General features: G+C 36.3%; 1 long non-coding RNA gene across 1 annotated transcript in view; it reads right to left on the bottom strand.

Annotated features, from left to right (window-relative positions):
- Positions 1 to 7,885, bottom strand: part of LOC127491050 (uncharacterized) — a 352,787-nt gene extending 344,902 nt beyond the window's left edge. The window contains exon 1 of the long non-coding RNA XR_011380189.1: positions 7,761 to 7,885. This is a non-coding gene — a long non-coding RNA (uncharacterized lncRNA). The remainder of the gene's footprint in view (positions 1 to 7,760) is intronic.
- Positions 7,886 to 17,136: the final 9,251 nt, after the last annotated feature.

The raw sequence follows: 17,136 nt of genomic DNA, 5'->3' as shown, positions 1-17,136 counted from the left end.
CATGCTATGTCCACTCAATGGAATATTTATCAATAAAAAATAAATGTCCTGACACTGAAATCTGTATCTGGTTCTTCTACCAAATTATCCATCTACACACAACTACATAAAGTGGGCAACAAAAAACATATCCTTTTATTGGATCAGAATTCTCTTTCATATCTGCTACTCATTAAAACTAGTATTTAGGCCCTGCTAATATACACCTTTAAAATATGTCCACATTTTCTTAAATTATCTGCCTTTAAGAACATTATCTATTATGACCTGTGTCTTAAGGAATTAATTATCTGGCTGTTACAACTCTCTATCCTTTGGACACACTGCATTGCTCACCTAACTATAGCATTTGTAGATTTCTTCTTTTGAGCTACAATTTCAATCTTATTCATAATATTTACTGTGTCATAGCAACCCAAAACCCATCACTTCTTATAATCTTTACTATCACCACGGTGGTGAAATTCTGCACAGGTACTTGCACATATAGCTGCAATATCCCCTTCTCATTTGTGTATTTGCTCCTATACAGTCCATTTTACATTTTACAGTTTAAGTCATATTGTGATGCATTTTTTCAAAACATTGTTTTATATACATTTTTGCTAAACAAAACTGATTTAATGTAGTTCATAAACAAAATTCTAAGAATACTTCCTCCCTCCTTCCTTCCTCCTTCACTTACTGCCTCTGCCTGTTGTCCTTCTGCCTCCCAACACCTCCCTCCTTCCTTTCCTTCCTCTCTCTCTCTTTCATTCCTCTTTTTAAATTTTTAGAAAGCATATTTTTAATTTACCTTAGAGTCAAAGGCATAATGCTCGACTAAATAAAAAGTTCAATAAGTTAAAAGCAAAGACTATCTTCAGCAAGAATGTAGATAAGGGTTCCAAATAGCAATCAAGTTAAAAGATGTCAATTTCATTCATATACAGTAAATTTTTATATCCTCTTTATATAGTAACCACCACAAATCACAGAAAACATGTGATATTTGTCGTTTTGGGCCTGCTTTATTTGATTAAGTATGATGATCTCTGGTCACATCCACACTGTTGTAAAAGTCAGGATTTCATTATGTTTTATTGTTATTATCCTATCATTATAGATAGAACATTTTCTTCGTTCAGTCAGCAATTGATGGACATTTATGTTGATTTCATATAGTAGCTACTGCAAATTGAGCTGCTAAAAGCATGGGACTACAGGTTACTCTTTCATATGCTGATTTTACTTCCTTTGGATATATTCACAAAATGAGATAGCTGAGTCATATGAAAGATCTATTTTAGTTTCCTGGGGAATCTCCATACTTTCTTCCAGAATGTTTATCGGTTTACATTCCCTTCAACAGCACATTAGGATTTTTCTCTACATCCTCACCAGCATTTGTTATCTTTTTTTAGATGACAACTATTCTCACTTGGGTGAGGTAATACCTCATGTGGTTTTTATTTACATTTCTCTGATGCCTGTGCTCCTATGCATTTTCTCATTTGTCTGTTGAACATTAGTATTTCATCCTTTGAAAAACAACTATTCATGCCCTTTGCCTACTTCATATGCAGATTGTTTCTGTTGAGTTTTTTGAGTTCTTTATATATTCTTGATATGATCCTTTATTGGATGTGTAATTGTAAATAATTTACCCCATTCTGTCAGTTGCCTCTTCTCTTTGTTGAGTGTTTCCTTTACTGTGCAGAAGATTCTTAGCTTTATGTAATCCCAGATTTTCTATTTTTACTTTTATTGTCTGGGCTTCTGGGGTCTTATCCAAGAAGTCTTTGCCTATGCCAATGTCTTGTCAATGTCTTGCAGCATTTTCCTGTAGTAATTTGATGGTTTCTGGTCTTAGATATGCTTGCTTGATCCCTTTATACAGGGCATAAGGTAGGGGTCTTATTTTATACTTCTGCATGGGAGGATGCAATTTTCCTGACACACTTTTTAATGGGACTGTCTTTTCTCCAAGGACTGATTTCAACTTATTTTTCAAATATTGGTTGTAGATGCATGGATTAATTTATGGGGTTCGTATTCTGTTCTGTTGGTCCACACATCTGTTCTGTGTCAGTATCAGGCTGTTTTGATTATAATGACACTGCAGTTTGTCTTGAAATCTGGCATTGTGATGCCTTCAGCTTGTTTTCATTATTTGAGACTTCTCTGGCTATTCGGGGTTATTTGGGTTTCTATATGAATATTAGGATCATTTATTCTAGATCTATGAAGAATGTTTTTGGTATTTTTCATGGAGATCACATTGAATCTTTATATTACTTTGTGTTTTATGGACATCCTGATATTAATTTTTTTGTTTTTGTGCCTTCTATTCTCTTTCATTAATGTTTTATAATTTTCATTGTAGAGATATTTCACTACTTGGTTAAATTTATCACAAGATATTTAAGTTGTTTTTTTTTTTTCTTTTATAGCTGTTGTGAATGGGACTGACTTTATAGGTTTTTTTTTTTTTTCAGCCAAAGCACTGTTTGTGTATAATAAAGCTACTGATTTTTGTGTGTGGTTTTATATCTTGCAACTTGGCTGGATTCTCTTTATGATTTCCAATAGTCTCTTATTGGAGTCACTTGGTTCCTCTTTTTTTAAGGGTAATGTCATCTTCAAATAGGGGTAATTGGACTTTCTCCTTTCCTATTGGTATCCCTTTGATTTCATTTTGTTGCTAATGACTCTGGCTAAAATTGCCAGAATGTTTTGAACAGTAATGGTCAGAGTGGTCATCCTTTTCTGGTTCTGGATCCTAGTGGAAATACTTCCAGCTTTTCCCTATTCAATATGATTCTAACTGTGGGTTTGTCATATATTGTCTTGTGTTGGTGTATGTTCCTTCTATACCAAATTTTAAGATTTTTATCATGAAAGAATTTTTTTATCAAATGCTTTCTCTGCATCAGTTGAGATAATCATGTTTTCATCCTTCATTTTTTTGATGTGATATATTATGGTTACAGTCTGCATATGCTGAACCATCCCCACATCCCTGGGATAAATACCATTTGGTCTGGGTGGATTATCTTCTGATGTGTTGTTGGATTCAATTTACTAGTATTTTGTTGAGGATTTTTACAAGTATGTTTATCAGGGATATTGGTCTATACTGTGCTCTCTCTCTCTCTCTCTCTCTCAGGAATCAAGTTAAGGCTTCTGAAATATAATGACTTTGGGTGGGATCTCTCCATTTCAATTGTTTTGGGTCGTTTAAGAATAATTGAAATTAGCTCTTATTTAAAAGTTTTGTGGGGTTCATCAGTGAAGCCATATGTTCCTGTGGTTTTCTTTGTTGGGAGGCTCTTTATTCCTAATTTAATCTCCATTTTGGTTATTTCATTGTTCAGGTTTTCTAGGTTTTCATGCCTCAGTTTTGGTAAATTATGTGTATCCAGAAATCTATCCATTTCATCTACAATTTCCAATTTGTTGGTATGTAGCTATTTGTACCAATTCCTAATGAATATTATTATTTCTGCAGTATCAAGTTGTAACCTCTTCTTTTACATCTCTTTTTATTAAGTTGGGTCTTCTCATTTTTTATATAGTTGGGCCAATGGCTTATCAATTTTGCTTACTTTTTAAAAAAATAGTTCATTTCACTTATCTTTGTATAGTTTTTTATTTCTATTTCGTTTATTTATTATATAATTTTTATTATTTCTTTACTCCCCAAAATTTTGGTTTCATATGTTCTTATTTATCTAGGTCCTTCATATGCATTATCATAATTTATTTGATCCTTTCCAGTTTTTGGATGTCAGCCTTATTTGTTACAAACCTTCCTCCTAATGCTTGTTTGCTGTATTCCATAAGTCTTGATATGTTGTATTTTAATATTCATTCACCTCAAAGAATTTTTAATTTCCATTTTGAATTCTTTTATAACCCACTGTTCATTAAGGAGCGTGCTATTATGTCACCACCTGTTTGTATATTTTTTAGTGTTTCTTTGTTATTAATTTCTAGCTCCACACCACTGTGGTCAGAAAAGATAAATGATGTAATTTCAATTTTTTTCGAATTTGTTGAGACTTGCTTTATTGTCTAGCATAGGTCTGTCCTACAGAATATTCCATGCACTGATGAAAAATATGTGTATTCTGTAGCTATGGGATGTAATGTTCCATAGTCATCAATTTTGTACATTTGGACGATAGTGTACATTAGCTTTGGTTCCTTGTTTATCTTTTTGTCTGGAAGTCTGTACACTGAAAAAGTTGGGTTTTAAGGTCCCCATTTTTTTGTATAGGTCCATAATTCTCCCTTTAGATTCATTAACATTTGCTTTATACAACTGTGCCCTATCATTGGGTGCATACACATTTACTATAGTCACATTTTGAATTAATCCCTTAATCATTATGTAATGACCTTGTTTGTCTCCTTTAACAGTTTTTATCTTTTTTTTTAACTTTTATTTAATGAATATAAATTTCCAAAGTACAGCTTATGGATTACAATGGCTTCCCCCCATAATGTCCCTCCCACCCGCAACCCTCCCCTTTCCCACTCCCTCTCCCCTTCCATTCACATCAAGAGTTTTTATCTTAAAATCTATTTTGTCTGATATGAAAAAAGCTACTTCTTATTTTGATTTCAATTTGCATGGAATACATTTTCTCCATCCTTTAACTTTCAGTATGTGTGCATCTTTATTGTTAAAGCATTTTTTTGTAGGGAGCATAGAGATGTGGTTTCTTTTTTAACCCATTCAGCCAGTCTGTAACATTTAATTGGAGAATTTAGCTCATTTACACTCAAGGTTATTACTGATAAGTATAGACTTGATCATGCCATTTTTTCACAAATATTCCAATTGGTTGTTTTGAATCCTCTTTGGTGTTTTTTTCTTTAATTTATTTGACAGGTAGAGTTACAGATAGTGAGAGAGAGACAGAGAGCAAGGTCCTCCTTCCGTTGGTTTACTCCCCAAATGGCCGCTATGGCTGGCGCTGTGCCGATCCGAAGCCAGGAGCCAGGTGCTTCTTCCTGGTCTCCCATGCAGGTGCAGGGGCCCAAGCACTTGGGCCATCCTCCACTGCCCTCCCAGGCCACAGCAAAGAGTTGGACTGGAAGAGGAGCAGCCGAGACTAGAACCCGGCATCCATATGAGATTCTGGCACTGCAGGCAGAGGATTAACCAGGTGAGCCATGGTGGCGGCCCCCTGTTGTTGTTTTTTTTTTTTTTTCTTTTAACTAGGAGGATAACTGACTTCATATTCTTTCATGATGCTGATTATCTTTCTTTTTTTCTGTGTATTGTATATCCTTATGTATCATTTGTAAAGCTGGCCAGGAGGTGACACATTCTTTGAATATTTGCTTGTCTTGGAAGGTCTTTTTTAACTTGCATTTACGAATGAGAGTTTTGCTGGGTACAGTATTCTGGGATTGCAGTTTTTGTTTTGTTTTCTTTTTTTGTTTTTGTTTTTGTTTTTTTTTTGTTTGTTTGTTTGTTTGTTTTTTTTTTTGACTTTGACTATGTCTCTCCATTCACTCCTGGCTTATGGGGTTCTTGTTGAGAAATCTACTGTCACTCTGATTAGAGATCTTCTGAAAATAATCTGGTGGGGTTCTTTTTCTTGCACATTTTAAGATATTTTCTTTATGTTTTACTTTTAAAAGTTTGAGTATAGATCCCAGAGATCACAGACACTGTTTTCTTTGTATTTTCTTCTCTTTTTTTTTTTGGCTGTAATATTTCAAAAGACCTGTCTTCTAAAGAAGTCTGTTGTTAAGTCTTTTCATTATATTTTTATTTGACCTATTTAATTCTTCATTTCCAGCATTTCTATTTGATTTTTCAATATTTCAATCTCTTTGTAGAATTTCTTATCCATGTCATGTATAGATTTCCTTAATTCATGTAACTGTTTCTCTGTGTTTTTGAGTGGGGCAACAGTCCAGGGTAACATCAAACTTGGGTATAGTGTAGCTCCTCTTACTACGGTCAGTATGAGGAGGGGATGTTGACACTGGCTGATGTGTTCACGGTCCCAGCCCTTCTCTATCCCAAAGTGAACCGGCTGATTCACTGGCTATAGTGAGTTTATAGCACCTGCTCACCCCACCCACTCAGGCATATGAACTTTAGAGAGCATTGACGTACTCCATGGTACAATCACTGAGCCTTCCGTAAGATATAGGCCCTCCACTCAGGGATCTCTGAGATTCCAGAGTCAGACAGGATGTGTGTGTCTCTCTTAGCCCTGTGGCCAATGTCCAGAACTCCCAAAGTCCCAAAGTTCAGTTGGCAACTGCCCTGTTCCTGGTATGAGCTTCCTCACATCCTCTGAGTCAGGACAGAGATCACTTGTAGCTCTCCCTTAGAAACTAAGTCTGACATTTTATTGAGGGGAGAGAATGGAGGCAATTTGGCCTTTCTTTATGGAAGCAAAGCAGATACCCTGCCCCCACAAGCTCCCCATGCAAGAGTCAAAGTTATCAGGGATCATAGAATTCTCCTTCAGTCAAAACGTCAGTGGTTTGGACCTTGGTAGCCTCTTCTCACCTTGCCCTGTGAAGATGGCTACTCCTATCTGGTGCCAACAGCGGGCTGCTGCATATGTGCGTTCTCTCCATTCTGACCCATGGAGCTTCTGTTCTGTTTTTTATGCCCTGAAAATTTCAATCCATCAATCAACCCCCCTGGGAATATAGTTCTTCCTTTGTTTTGTGGTATCATTGTGTTGCTGAAATCAGTGCATCTTCTCTCACTATTCAGCCATCTTGGATTTTCCAATGACTCTACATCCCATTAAGAGAAAAACCTAAATCCTTATAATAGCTGTTTTAAAGACCTTAGATAATACAAAGGATAAGTCAGTCAAAATGATATACATGTGAATTAAAAATCTTATTCAGTATCAAGCCCTACTAATAATTTTAAGGACAAAGGAACCATGAAGCATAGGCAAAGCAATAAAATGATCTAACATACAGCTCCCCATGTCTTCTCTGAACAAACAGGAATATTCTTTGCTGCACATTAACAAATAATTCTCTAAGTAAAATATGTAGCTACATTACTTCCTCAATCTTTCATTATTTTTAGTGAAATATCTCCATTTTATTCTCAAGTTCATGATATTTTCCTGGACCTATGCTCTATACATGATCAATTTCCAGGTTTTTTTTAATGCTATGTGATTCTAATTAGACCAGCTATATCTGCAGAAATCACTCTATAAACAAAATCTCTTCAACTAATAAATACAGGCAGTTACACAGAGGTTGTATATAGGCATATTTTCAGATTGGACTAGTCCAACTTCTTTCTTTTCTATAGATGTTTCTGTGTAAGTGGAATGACTACATTACAGGCTTACTCCTCACTCATTATTTCCCCAGGTGTCAAATATTTGCTTTCATTTTCATAATGATTTCATTGCATACTTTTCATTTAGTTCTATCTACCTCAGCCATCCTAGTACATTTCCTTTTCTTCAAAGATACTATGCTTATGATTCAGAGATTTTTTACACTTGATGATAATTTCTCTGTTTAGTTGCTTGGTTCAAATTAGAAACAGTAGGTAGAGTCTCTCCTATGTCTTGCTTCCCTTTTTTTATGTTCATGTACACATGGAATACTATGTATTTATGCTATTGTTATTTTATGATACAAGTGGGGTTTGGGGCCTATCTAGCACCCTTTATGATAATAAATAAAAGGTATGCGTTTAATTTCATCTTTTGTAAAATAACTATAGCATTGCCCAAGAGATAATATTTGTTCTTACATCTTACCTGGGGAAATTCCAGGCACAGCAGCTCTCCAGAGGATGCTGCACAGGCACTGAGGTTTAATTCTGTGTCCTTGAATACCCCTGTAGAACTCCAAGATGACCAGATAGAGGCATCTACTGTTTATTTTCTCCCCTGTAGAGAACAAAATAGGAAGTAGAAAATTTCACTTCAAGGTGAAAGTATAAAGGAATATTATGGAGCTCATCAAAGGACACCCAAGAACCATTTAGAACAGAGAGATATGGGATAGCAGCTTAAAGAGAGTAGCAATGTCCAACAACAACAACTGAGTTCCAGTCCCTACAATCTACAAGAATTCTTGTTGCAGGGAAAATGGCAGAGAGGAGAGACCCAGCAGATTCATTTCCACAGACATTGAACATTTAAAACCTTAACTTTAGAAAAAATTCGGTTTCCACAAGCTCGGGCCCCAGTAATAGGAACCACCTAGAATACACATGGTGGATTTGCTGCAGAAAACAAACTCTTGTTTTCTTCCCCCAAATCCCCAGGGCACAGTGGCAGTATGACACTATCTTGAAGAAGAAATCACTGATGGTATAGACAATGGTGGTATGGATCACCCTAGAGGACAGAATCCCTCTCACGTGCCCAACTTTGAGACCTCAAAGACATTCTACAATATTAGCAACAAGGATTGTATTCTCACAAACCAAACTAGATCCAGCAGCAACAGTGACCACACCATCTTAGCTGAAGGGTGTACTGTACTACATGGGACATTTGGTTCAGCACAGCAGGATGAGTCCTGTCCCAGCATCTTGGAAGCCAGGATGCTTGCCTCTACAGACTTGGATCCATCCCCTTTACTTCCTTTCTCTTCCTATGTCAGTGCACCACAGTAAAAGATTACAACCAGAGCCAGTCCTCTCCAACTGTCTTCCCAAACCAGTAGCAATGCAGAGGGATGGGGTGTAGTTCACATACAAACTTGCCTGGGCAATGTGGTTCACTTCTCCAACCGTCCTGGCACTGAGGAGTAGCACTCCTGACCCCAGCATTGGTACAGTCTGAGGCCACCCTGTCTTTGGTGGGTACAGTTAATCACACACACTCATCTGGAATGTGAAGCTTTCTTCAATTATGGTGAATCCTCTAGATTCCAGTCCGCTGTCCCAGGTTTGGTGGGAATGTCTGCTCACACATACCTGGTTGAGATGCATAGTTCACTTCTCCAGTAAGCTCCAGCTTTTGTGATACCTAGATTCCAAGCTCACCATGGCCTGTGTCCACCTCAACTTTGTGGGTATTTTGGTCACACACAGGTGCTTGGGCTGTACAGTTTCCTTCTACAGACCACCTTTGCTATGATGAACAAAACTGACTCCAGCTTCAATGCAACCTGAGCTAGCTCTAGCTCTATTAGGTACAGTTGGTGCTGCATAGTTGCTCAAGCTGCATGGTGTCCTTCTCCAGTGAGCCCTAATTTGGGTGAGCATTCCAGACACTAACCCCATTGTGGTCTGAGCCCACCTTGGTTTTGGTGTATGTGACTGGTTGCACACATCTGCCCAGTCTACACGACTCCTTTATTCTGCAAATCCTTGGCTTTGGACTCCAGTCTCACCATGATCCAAGTAAGTTCTGGCTTTGGTGTTTTCAGATGTAAGAGAAAACAGTCCCCAGATTTGAATATGGCACTGCCAAACCCTAGTCACACTACCAACACATGTTTGCCCCTGTTGGGATTGAGAGGAACCTCCCATACCTTTGATGCTACTATAGCCATTAACAGTGAAAAATGATAGTTACTAAACTTTGGTGTTCAATGTGAACATAACTGAGGTAGCCATTAAACTGAAATTTGAAATTATATCTTCATGGGGCCGGTGCCTTGGCTCACTTGGATAATCCTCCGCCTGCAGCACCGGCATCCCATTATGGGCGCCAGGTTCCAGTCCCGGTTGCTCCTCTTCCAGTCCAGCTCTCTGCTGTGGCCCGGGAGGACAGTGGAGGATGGCCCAAGTGCTTGGGCCCCTGCACCTGCATGGGAGACCAGCAAGAAGCACCTGGCTCCTGGCTTCAGATCGGAGCAGCAACAGCTGTGGCGGCCATTTGGGAAGTGAACCAATAGTAGGAAGACTTTTCTCTCTGTCACTCTCTCTCACTGTCTATAACTCTACTACCTAAGAAACATCCAAAATTAAAAAAAAAAAGAAATTATATCTTCAGGGAAAAAGACTTCAATCCACAAAAGCCATCCTTTAAAAGTTATAGGTATAACTGATCTGCCATATGCACAAAAATACACATAATGACATAAGGAATATGAAAGAATAAGGAAATGTTATCCTACCACAAGAATAAAATAACACTTTAACATCAGACCCCATGGAAAAGGTGATTGACAAAAGAGCAGGTGAAGAATTCAAGAGAAGTGTTACAACAATGATCAAAAAAGATGCATGGGAATACAGGTAAACACGTAAGTTAGGGAACCAATGTGAATATTGTGAGAAATTCAGCAAAGAGAGATCTGGAATGAGAATCAAACATAAATCTTAGAATTAAGTGCTGTGAAAATCAAATTTAAAAATACATCTGAAACCATCAACTCCTGATTAGGTCAGTCAGAAAACAGAATATCTGAATTGAACTTGAAGATAGGTCTTTTGAAATATCCCACACATATCAAAACAAGGTAAAAAGAAAAAAAAAAGAGATTGAAGACAGACTCTGAGATATGTGGGACAACATTAAAAGAACAAATATTCAAAGTATAAGAATTCCTAGTAGCAAACAAAGGAGAAGAGACCTACAAAATTATTCAATGGCATAATAGCGGTAAAACTCAACCAATCTAGAGAAAGATAAAGATGTCCAAGTATAGGACCCTAATTAAACACATTAAAAATAACCTTATCACATCAGAATATCATGTTTTCTCTGATTTTTGATTTCAAATATATAAAGTACAAAATATGTAATATATATGAACAAAACTGACATTTTGAGATTTGATTAATACTACAGCACTTGTCTAGATTCTTGAGGAACAGTAGTTTTTCTACTTATTATTTTTTGAATTCTTTATTTAGTGGAGTTCTTAAATCTGTATATATGAAATACATGAAATATATTCACCCTATATAAATTAAAAATTCAAAAAGTTTTAAAAATAAAAAATAAAGAATAAAATTCTAAATTACAATACCAGCCTACTTTAAAGGAAATCCCATAATCAGCATATGAAAGAGTCATGTGTATCCCTATGTTTATTGCAGCTCAATTCACAAAAGCTAAGATGTGGAATCAACCCAGATGTCCAACAAGTAATGACTGGTTGAAGAAACTGTGGAATACTACTCATCTATAAAAAAGAATGAAATCTTGTCTTTTGTAACAAAATGGATGCAACTGGAAACCATTATGCTTAGTGGAATAAGCCAGTCTGAAAAACACAAATATGCTTACTCTGATATGTGGCAGTTAATATAGAATACCAAAAAATGTTGAGGAATGAAATGGTAATTTTGGGAAATGATTGTCGTTTTTAGCCCTTTTTAAACTCCTGTGGAACTGTGATATTCCTATTTTTTACTTGTTCAATATTATGATTAGTGGCAAATAAAGCCTTTGAATCTAGAGTGGATTAAATTTATGTCTTCGTAAAAACTGAGGAAGAGAGGGAAGGAAGGGAAGAGATTGTCGGGGAGTAAGGGTGTAAGGGAAGTGTGGTTGTCTTCTTGGAATTTTACTTATGGAATACATAAAAACTGTTCTCTGTATATTAATTTAAAAATTATCAATGAAACTTTTAAAAAGACAATATTTTTAACAAATAGTTCCAGGGGGAGTGAGAGGGGAATAAAAAAGAAAATACCAGGTCACAATGAAGGAAAACCCATTAAATCAATGAAGATTTTTCAACAGAAACCCTACAGATCAGATGGGAATGGAATGAAATATTCCATGATTGCAAAGAAATCATCTGCTAACCAAAAAAATTTTATCTCGTGAAGTTATGTTTCATAAATGAGGGGAAATAAAGACTTTCCAAGATAAACAAGAATGAAAGGAATTCATTACCAGCATTAGAAAAGATGATAAAGATTCTAGAACCATAAACAAAGAATAATAACCAACATTATGAAAGCATATAAAACTATAATATTCAACCAAAAAAGAACAAAGGATTTTTAAAACAATCAGAAGGAAGTTTAAAAAAAAAAAGATAGGACTAGGTCATTACCTATCATTAATATCTTTGAGAATAAGTGGTCTAAATTCCCCAATTAAGACATGCAGACTGGCTAAATAGATTAAAAACAAGACCAACAATATCCTGCCTATAATAAAAGCATTCACAAGAAAATACATACATAGTTTGACAAACAAAAGAATGGACAAGGATATTTCAGAGAAATGAAAACCAAAAATAAGCAGTTGCAACTTTTATATCAAAAAAAAAGAGAGACGTAAAAAATAAAGCTATCAAAAGAGACAAAAAAAGTCACCGTTATAACATTAAGGGCTAATTCAAGAAAAATATGTCTGTACATAATACCAGAACACACAACTTTATCGAACAACCATGATTAAACCTAAAGTGAAAGGTAAGCTGCAACACAGTAACAGCTGGGGATTTCAAGAACCCACTTTCATCCGTGGACATATCACTCAGGCACAAAACAAACAAACAGAACCAAAGAAACATCAGAGTTTCACAAAAGAAGTATCAACAATTTTTAAAAAATCAAAATCATGGCATACATATTCTCAGATCAAAACAGAGTATATCTAGAAATTAACAATGAAAGACATTCTAAAAATTATCCAAATTCATACAGACAGAACAACATATTCCCACATGAACAACAGGTAATAGAAGACATGAAAAGGAAAATGTAAAAATTCCTTGAAACCAACTAAAATGGAAACACTATCCGTCAAACCTATGGGCTACCATAAAAGAAATACTTTGAGAGATGCAATAAACAATTTACATCAGAATATAAAGACACAAAATAAACAAGCTGACAATGCATCTCAAAAATATTTAAAAGGAAAAAGAAACTAATCCCTAAATCAACAGAAGGAAAGAAATAGTATTAGAGTGGAAATAAAGAAAATAGAAACTAACACTAACAAAAGCGAATACACATACACACACATAGAAAGAGAGAGAGAGAGAGAGAGAGAGAGAGAGACGATCAATGAACTAAAGAGGTGGTTCTTTTTTAAAGATTATTTTATTTATTTATTTGAAAGTCAGAGTTACTGACAGAGATGGAGACACAGAGAAATATAGATTTTTCTACCTGCTGGCCCACTTCCCAAATGACTACAAAGGTTGGGACTGCATCAGGACAAAACAAGGAAACCAGAATTCTACCTGCACCTCTCACATGAGCAGAAGCAGACCAAGTACTTGGGCCATCTTTTGCTGATTTCCCAGACACATTAGCTGGGAGCTGAATCAAAAGAGGAGCATCTGGGACTCAAACTGGCAACTTTATGAAATACCAGTATCACATGCAGCAGTTTAACCCATTGTACCACAATGTCAGTCTCAAAAGATCGTTCTTCAAAAAGATAAACAAAATTTATAAACTGATAATTTGACTAATTAAGAAAAAAACAGAAGATGCAAATAAGCAAACTCAGAAATTAAAAAGGAGATTATTACAACTAATACCACATAAACGCCAAGGTTCTCTAGGGACTAGTATGACCAACCAATTTGAAAACCTAGAAGTAGAATAAATTTCTGGATACATATATCTTACCCAAATTGAATCATGCAGGCATAGGAAACAAAAACAGTTCAATAATGAGTAAAGAGATTTTATCAGTAATCCAAAGTCTTTCAACAAAGAAAAGCCAAAGACCAAGTGATCACACTGCTGAATTCTTCCAGACTTCGAAGGAAGAACTAAGTATTGTCAATATATCCAACTCTTTACTTAGTACTGAGTTGGTCTTCTGTGTACAAAGTTAATTGAAAATGAGTCTTAATGGAGAATGGGACGGGGAAGGGGAGAGGGACGCCAGGAAGGGTAGCAGTATGGGGTGGCATGGTGGGTATGGTGGGAAGAATAACTATATTCCTAAAGTTGTACAGATGAAATTTGTATTAATTAATTAATTATTTAATAAAAGAAGGGAACCCTTCCATACTCATTACATGCAGCCAGCATTAACTTGATTCGAAAGGCAGTCAACAACATACCCAAATCAGAAAACTTTAAATCAGTCTGTCTGATGAATATACATGAAAAAATTTCTCAAAAAAACCTAGCCAATCAAATACAATGACATTAAAAAAACATTCATCATGATCAACTGGGTTTATCACAGGGATGCATGGATAGTTCAACATTCACAAATCAATGAACATAAGTCATGACATCAACAAAATCAGGTATAAGTATCCAATTGCTGGTATTGGTGCTGTGGTGTAGCAGGTTAACCTGCTGCCTGCAATGCCAGCATCACATGTAGGTACTGGTTTGAGATCCATTTGCTCCACTTCTGATCCAGCTCCCTGCTAATGTACCTGGGACAGCAACAAAAGATGGCCCAGTTTTATGGGCCCTGGAACCCCTATGGGAGACCTGGATGAAACTCCTGCCTCATAGTTTTTATCTGGCTCAGTTCTGGCCATTGGGGTCATATGGGGAGTGAACCAGTGGGTATAAGATTTATCTCTCTCTGTTTCTCTGTCTCTTCTCTCTGTGTAACTCGGTCTTTTAAATCAATAAATATATATTTTTTAAAATCAGTTACCACCACCATAGGTGTAGAAAAATCATTCAATTAAATCTAACTTACATTCTTTATAAAAATATTGGCTAAAATAGAGTAGAATAAACATTCCTCAACATAAGAAAGGTTGTGTTTGACAAACTCACAGCCAACATCATACTGAACAGAGAAAAGCTGAAAGCATTTACTTTAATCTATAGAACCACACAAGGAATTCCACTCCCACTGCTCTTACTTAACTCTTATTTAAGGCCGGCGCCGCGGCTCACTACGCTAATCCTCCACCTTGCAGCACCGGCACACCAGGTTCTAGTCCCGGTCGGGGCGCCGGATTCTGTCCTGGTTGCCTGTCTTCCAGGCCAGCTCTCTGCTGTGGCCAGGGAGTGCAGTGGAGGATGGCCCAAGTGCTTGGGCCCTGCACCCCATGGGAGACCAGGAGAAGCACCTGGCTCCTGCCATCGGATCAGCGCGGTGCACCGGCCGCAGCACGCCGGCTGCGGCAGCCATTGGAGGGTGAACCAACGGCAAAAGAAAACCTTTCTCTCTGTCTCTCTCTCTCACTGTCCACTCTGCCTGTCAAAAAAATAAATAAATAAAATTAAAAAAAACCCTTATTTAATATAGTACCAGATGTTTTATCCAGAGAATGTAGGCACAATAAAAAATAAAAAGAGGAAAGGAGAAAATCAAATTATCACTGTCTGCAGTTGACATGTTTACATAAATATATATGAACGCAAATACTCCATACGACTATTAGATCTAATAAACAATTAAGTTGCAGAATACAGAAACATACAAAAAAAAGCACTTATATACCAATGACATTCTTCCTGAGAAAGAAATAACAACATCCCCATTCACAATAACCACATATAAAAAAGTAAAAATAAAATGCCCTAGAATAAAGTTAGCCAAAGATATAAAAGACCTCTACAATGAAATTTGCCCTTTTATGTTACTGGATTGAAAGAATTCATAGTATTAAAATCTCCATACTACCCAAAGTGATATTCAGATTCAACACAATGCCAATTAAAACACATGTCACATTTCTCACTGAACTAGAAAACAACAATTGTAAGAGTCACAGTATATTATACCCCAAATAGAAATACAAATGGCAAAAAAAAATTAAAAATGCTCAGTGTTACTAGAAATCAAGAAATGTAAATAAAAACCAATCAAGATATCATTTCACTCCAGTTAGGATAATAATTATCGAAAATTATAATCACTGGTGAGGATCTGGAGAGAAGTATACTCTTATGCACACTTGGAAGGCATGCAATTTTATATATCCTTCATGGAAACAGTATGCATGTTCCTCAAAAACTAAAAGCAAATCAAAACCTAAAAGTATATCTACTGTGTGACTATTACAATTCTGGGTATACATCCAAAAAGAATAAAAACAGCATATAAAAAATATACCCTCTGTTGCATGTTAATCACTACATTATTCACAGCAGCTAAGACAGGGAATCAACATAGGTGGCCATCAATGGATGAAAGTATAAAGAGTATGTAATATAGTTACACAATGGCATACTATTCAAGCATAAAAATAGTGAAATCCTGTCACTTGTTGCAAAATAGATGGAACTGTAGATCATTGTGTTAAGTGAAGGAAGCCAGACACGGAAAGATAAATATTACATGCTGTCTCTCACTCTCTGCTGTGGCCAGGGAGTGCAGTGGAGGATGGCCCAAGTGCTTGGGCCCTGCACCCCATGGGAGACCAGGATAAGTACCTGGCTCCTGCCATCGGATTTGCGCGGTGCACCGGCCGCGGCAGCCATTGGAGGGTGAACCAACGGCAAAGGAAGACCTTTCTCTCTGTCTCTCTCTCTCACTGTCCACTCTGCCTGTCCAAAAAAAAAAAAAAAAAAGTAATGATTGATCTGAATTCAGAATAGCAATTAAAGGCTGGGAAGGATGCAGGGGTTCAGAGATAATTGTACAACAGGTACTAAAATAAAATTAGGTCTGAGTGTTCCACACTACAGTGGAGTAACTACAATTTACAATAATGTATCACAAGTGTATAAAAAATAAAAATTAGCAGAAATGCTGCAAAAACAAAGTATCAAGAATATAAGACTAGCTTCCTCCTCAGGTTAGCATATGGCTGTGTATGTGTGCTGAAAAAAAAATCACACCATGCTCCTTATAATTGTACAAATATTTCATGGTCATCAAAAATTTTAAATAGTAAAATGACTTTTTTTTTTCAAAAAATATTGCAAATTAATAAAAGAGAGAAGGGGAGACAATGATTGTAATATGGAGTGCATTTGGGTCAGGAAACTTTGCTTGAGAAAACTGTAGAGAATTGAGAACAACAAAATGGACTGTGGAATCAGACACCTTCAGTTCAAATACCGGTTCTACCACTTATTCTCTGAATGATCTTGAGCCACTGATTTTCTCTTTATTGTCTGAGGTTCTTCAATATAAAATGACAATAAAAGCAGTACTCTGTTAATAGAGACATTTGAGGATTAAATGAGGTACTTGCATGTAAATCACCAAGAAAATGCCTGACACATAATAAGTAACATTTTAGTTATAAACCTTTCTTTTCTCTTATTCACTATTTTAGGATTATGAAAATAATAATCAAAGACAAAGCCACCTAAATATA

This window comes from Oryctolagus cuniculus, chromosome 11 (assembly GCF_964237555.1).
Source record: "Oryctolagus cuniculus chromosome 11, mOryCun1.1, whole genome shotgun sequence".
Classification (NCBI taxonomy): domain Eukaryota; kingdom Metazoa; phylum Chordata; class Mammalia; order Lagomorpha; family Leporidae; genus Oryctolagus; species Oryctolagus cuniculus.
This window is presented reverse-complemented; position numbering and strand designations above follow the sequence as displayed.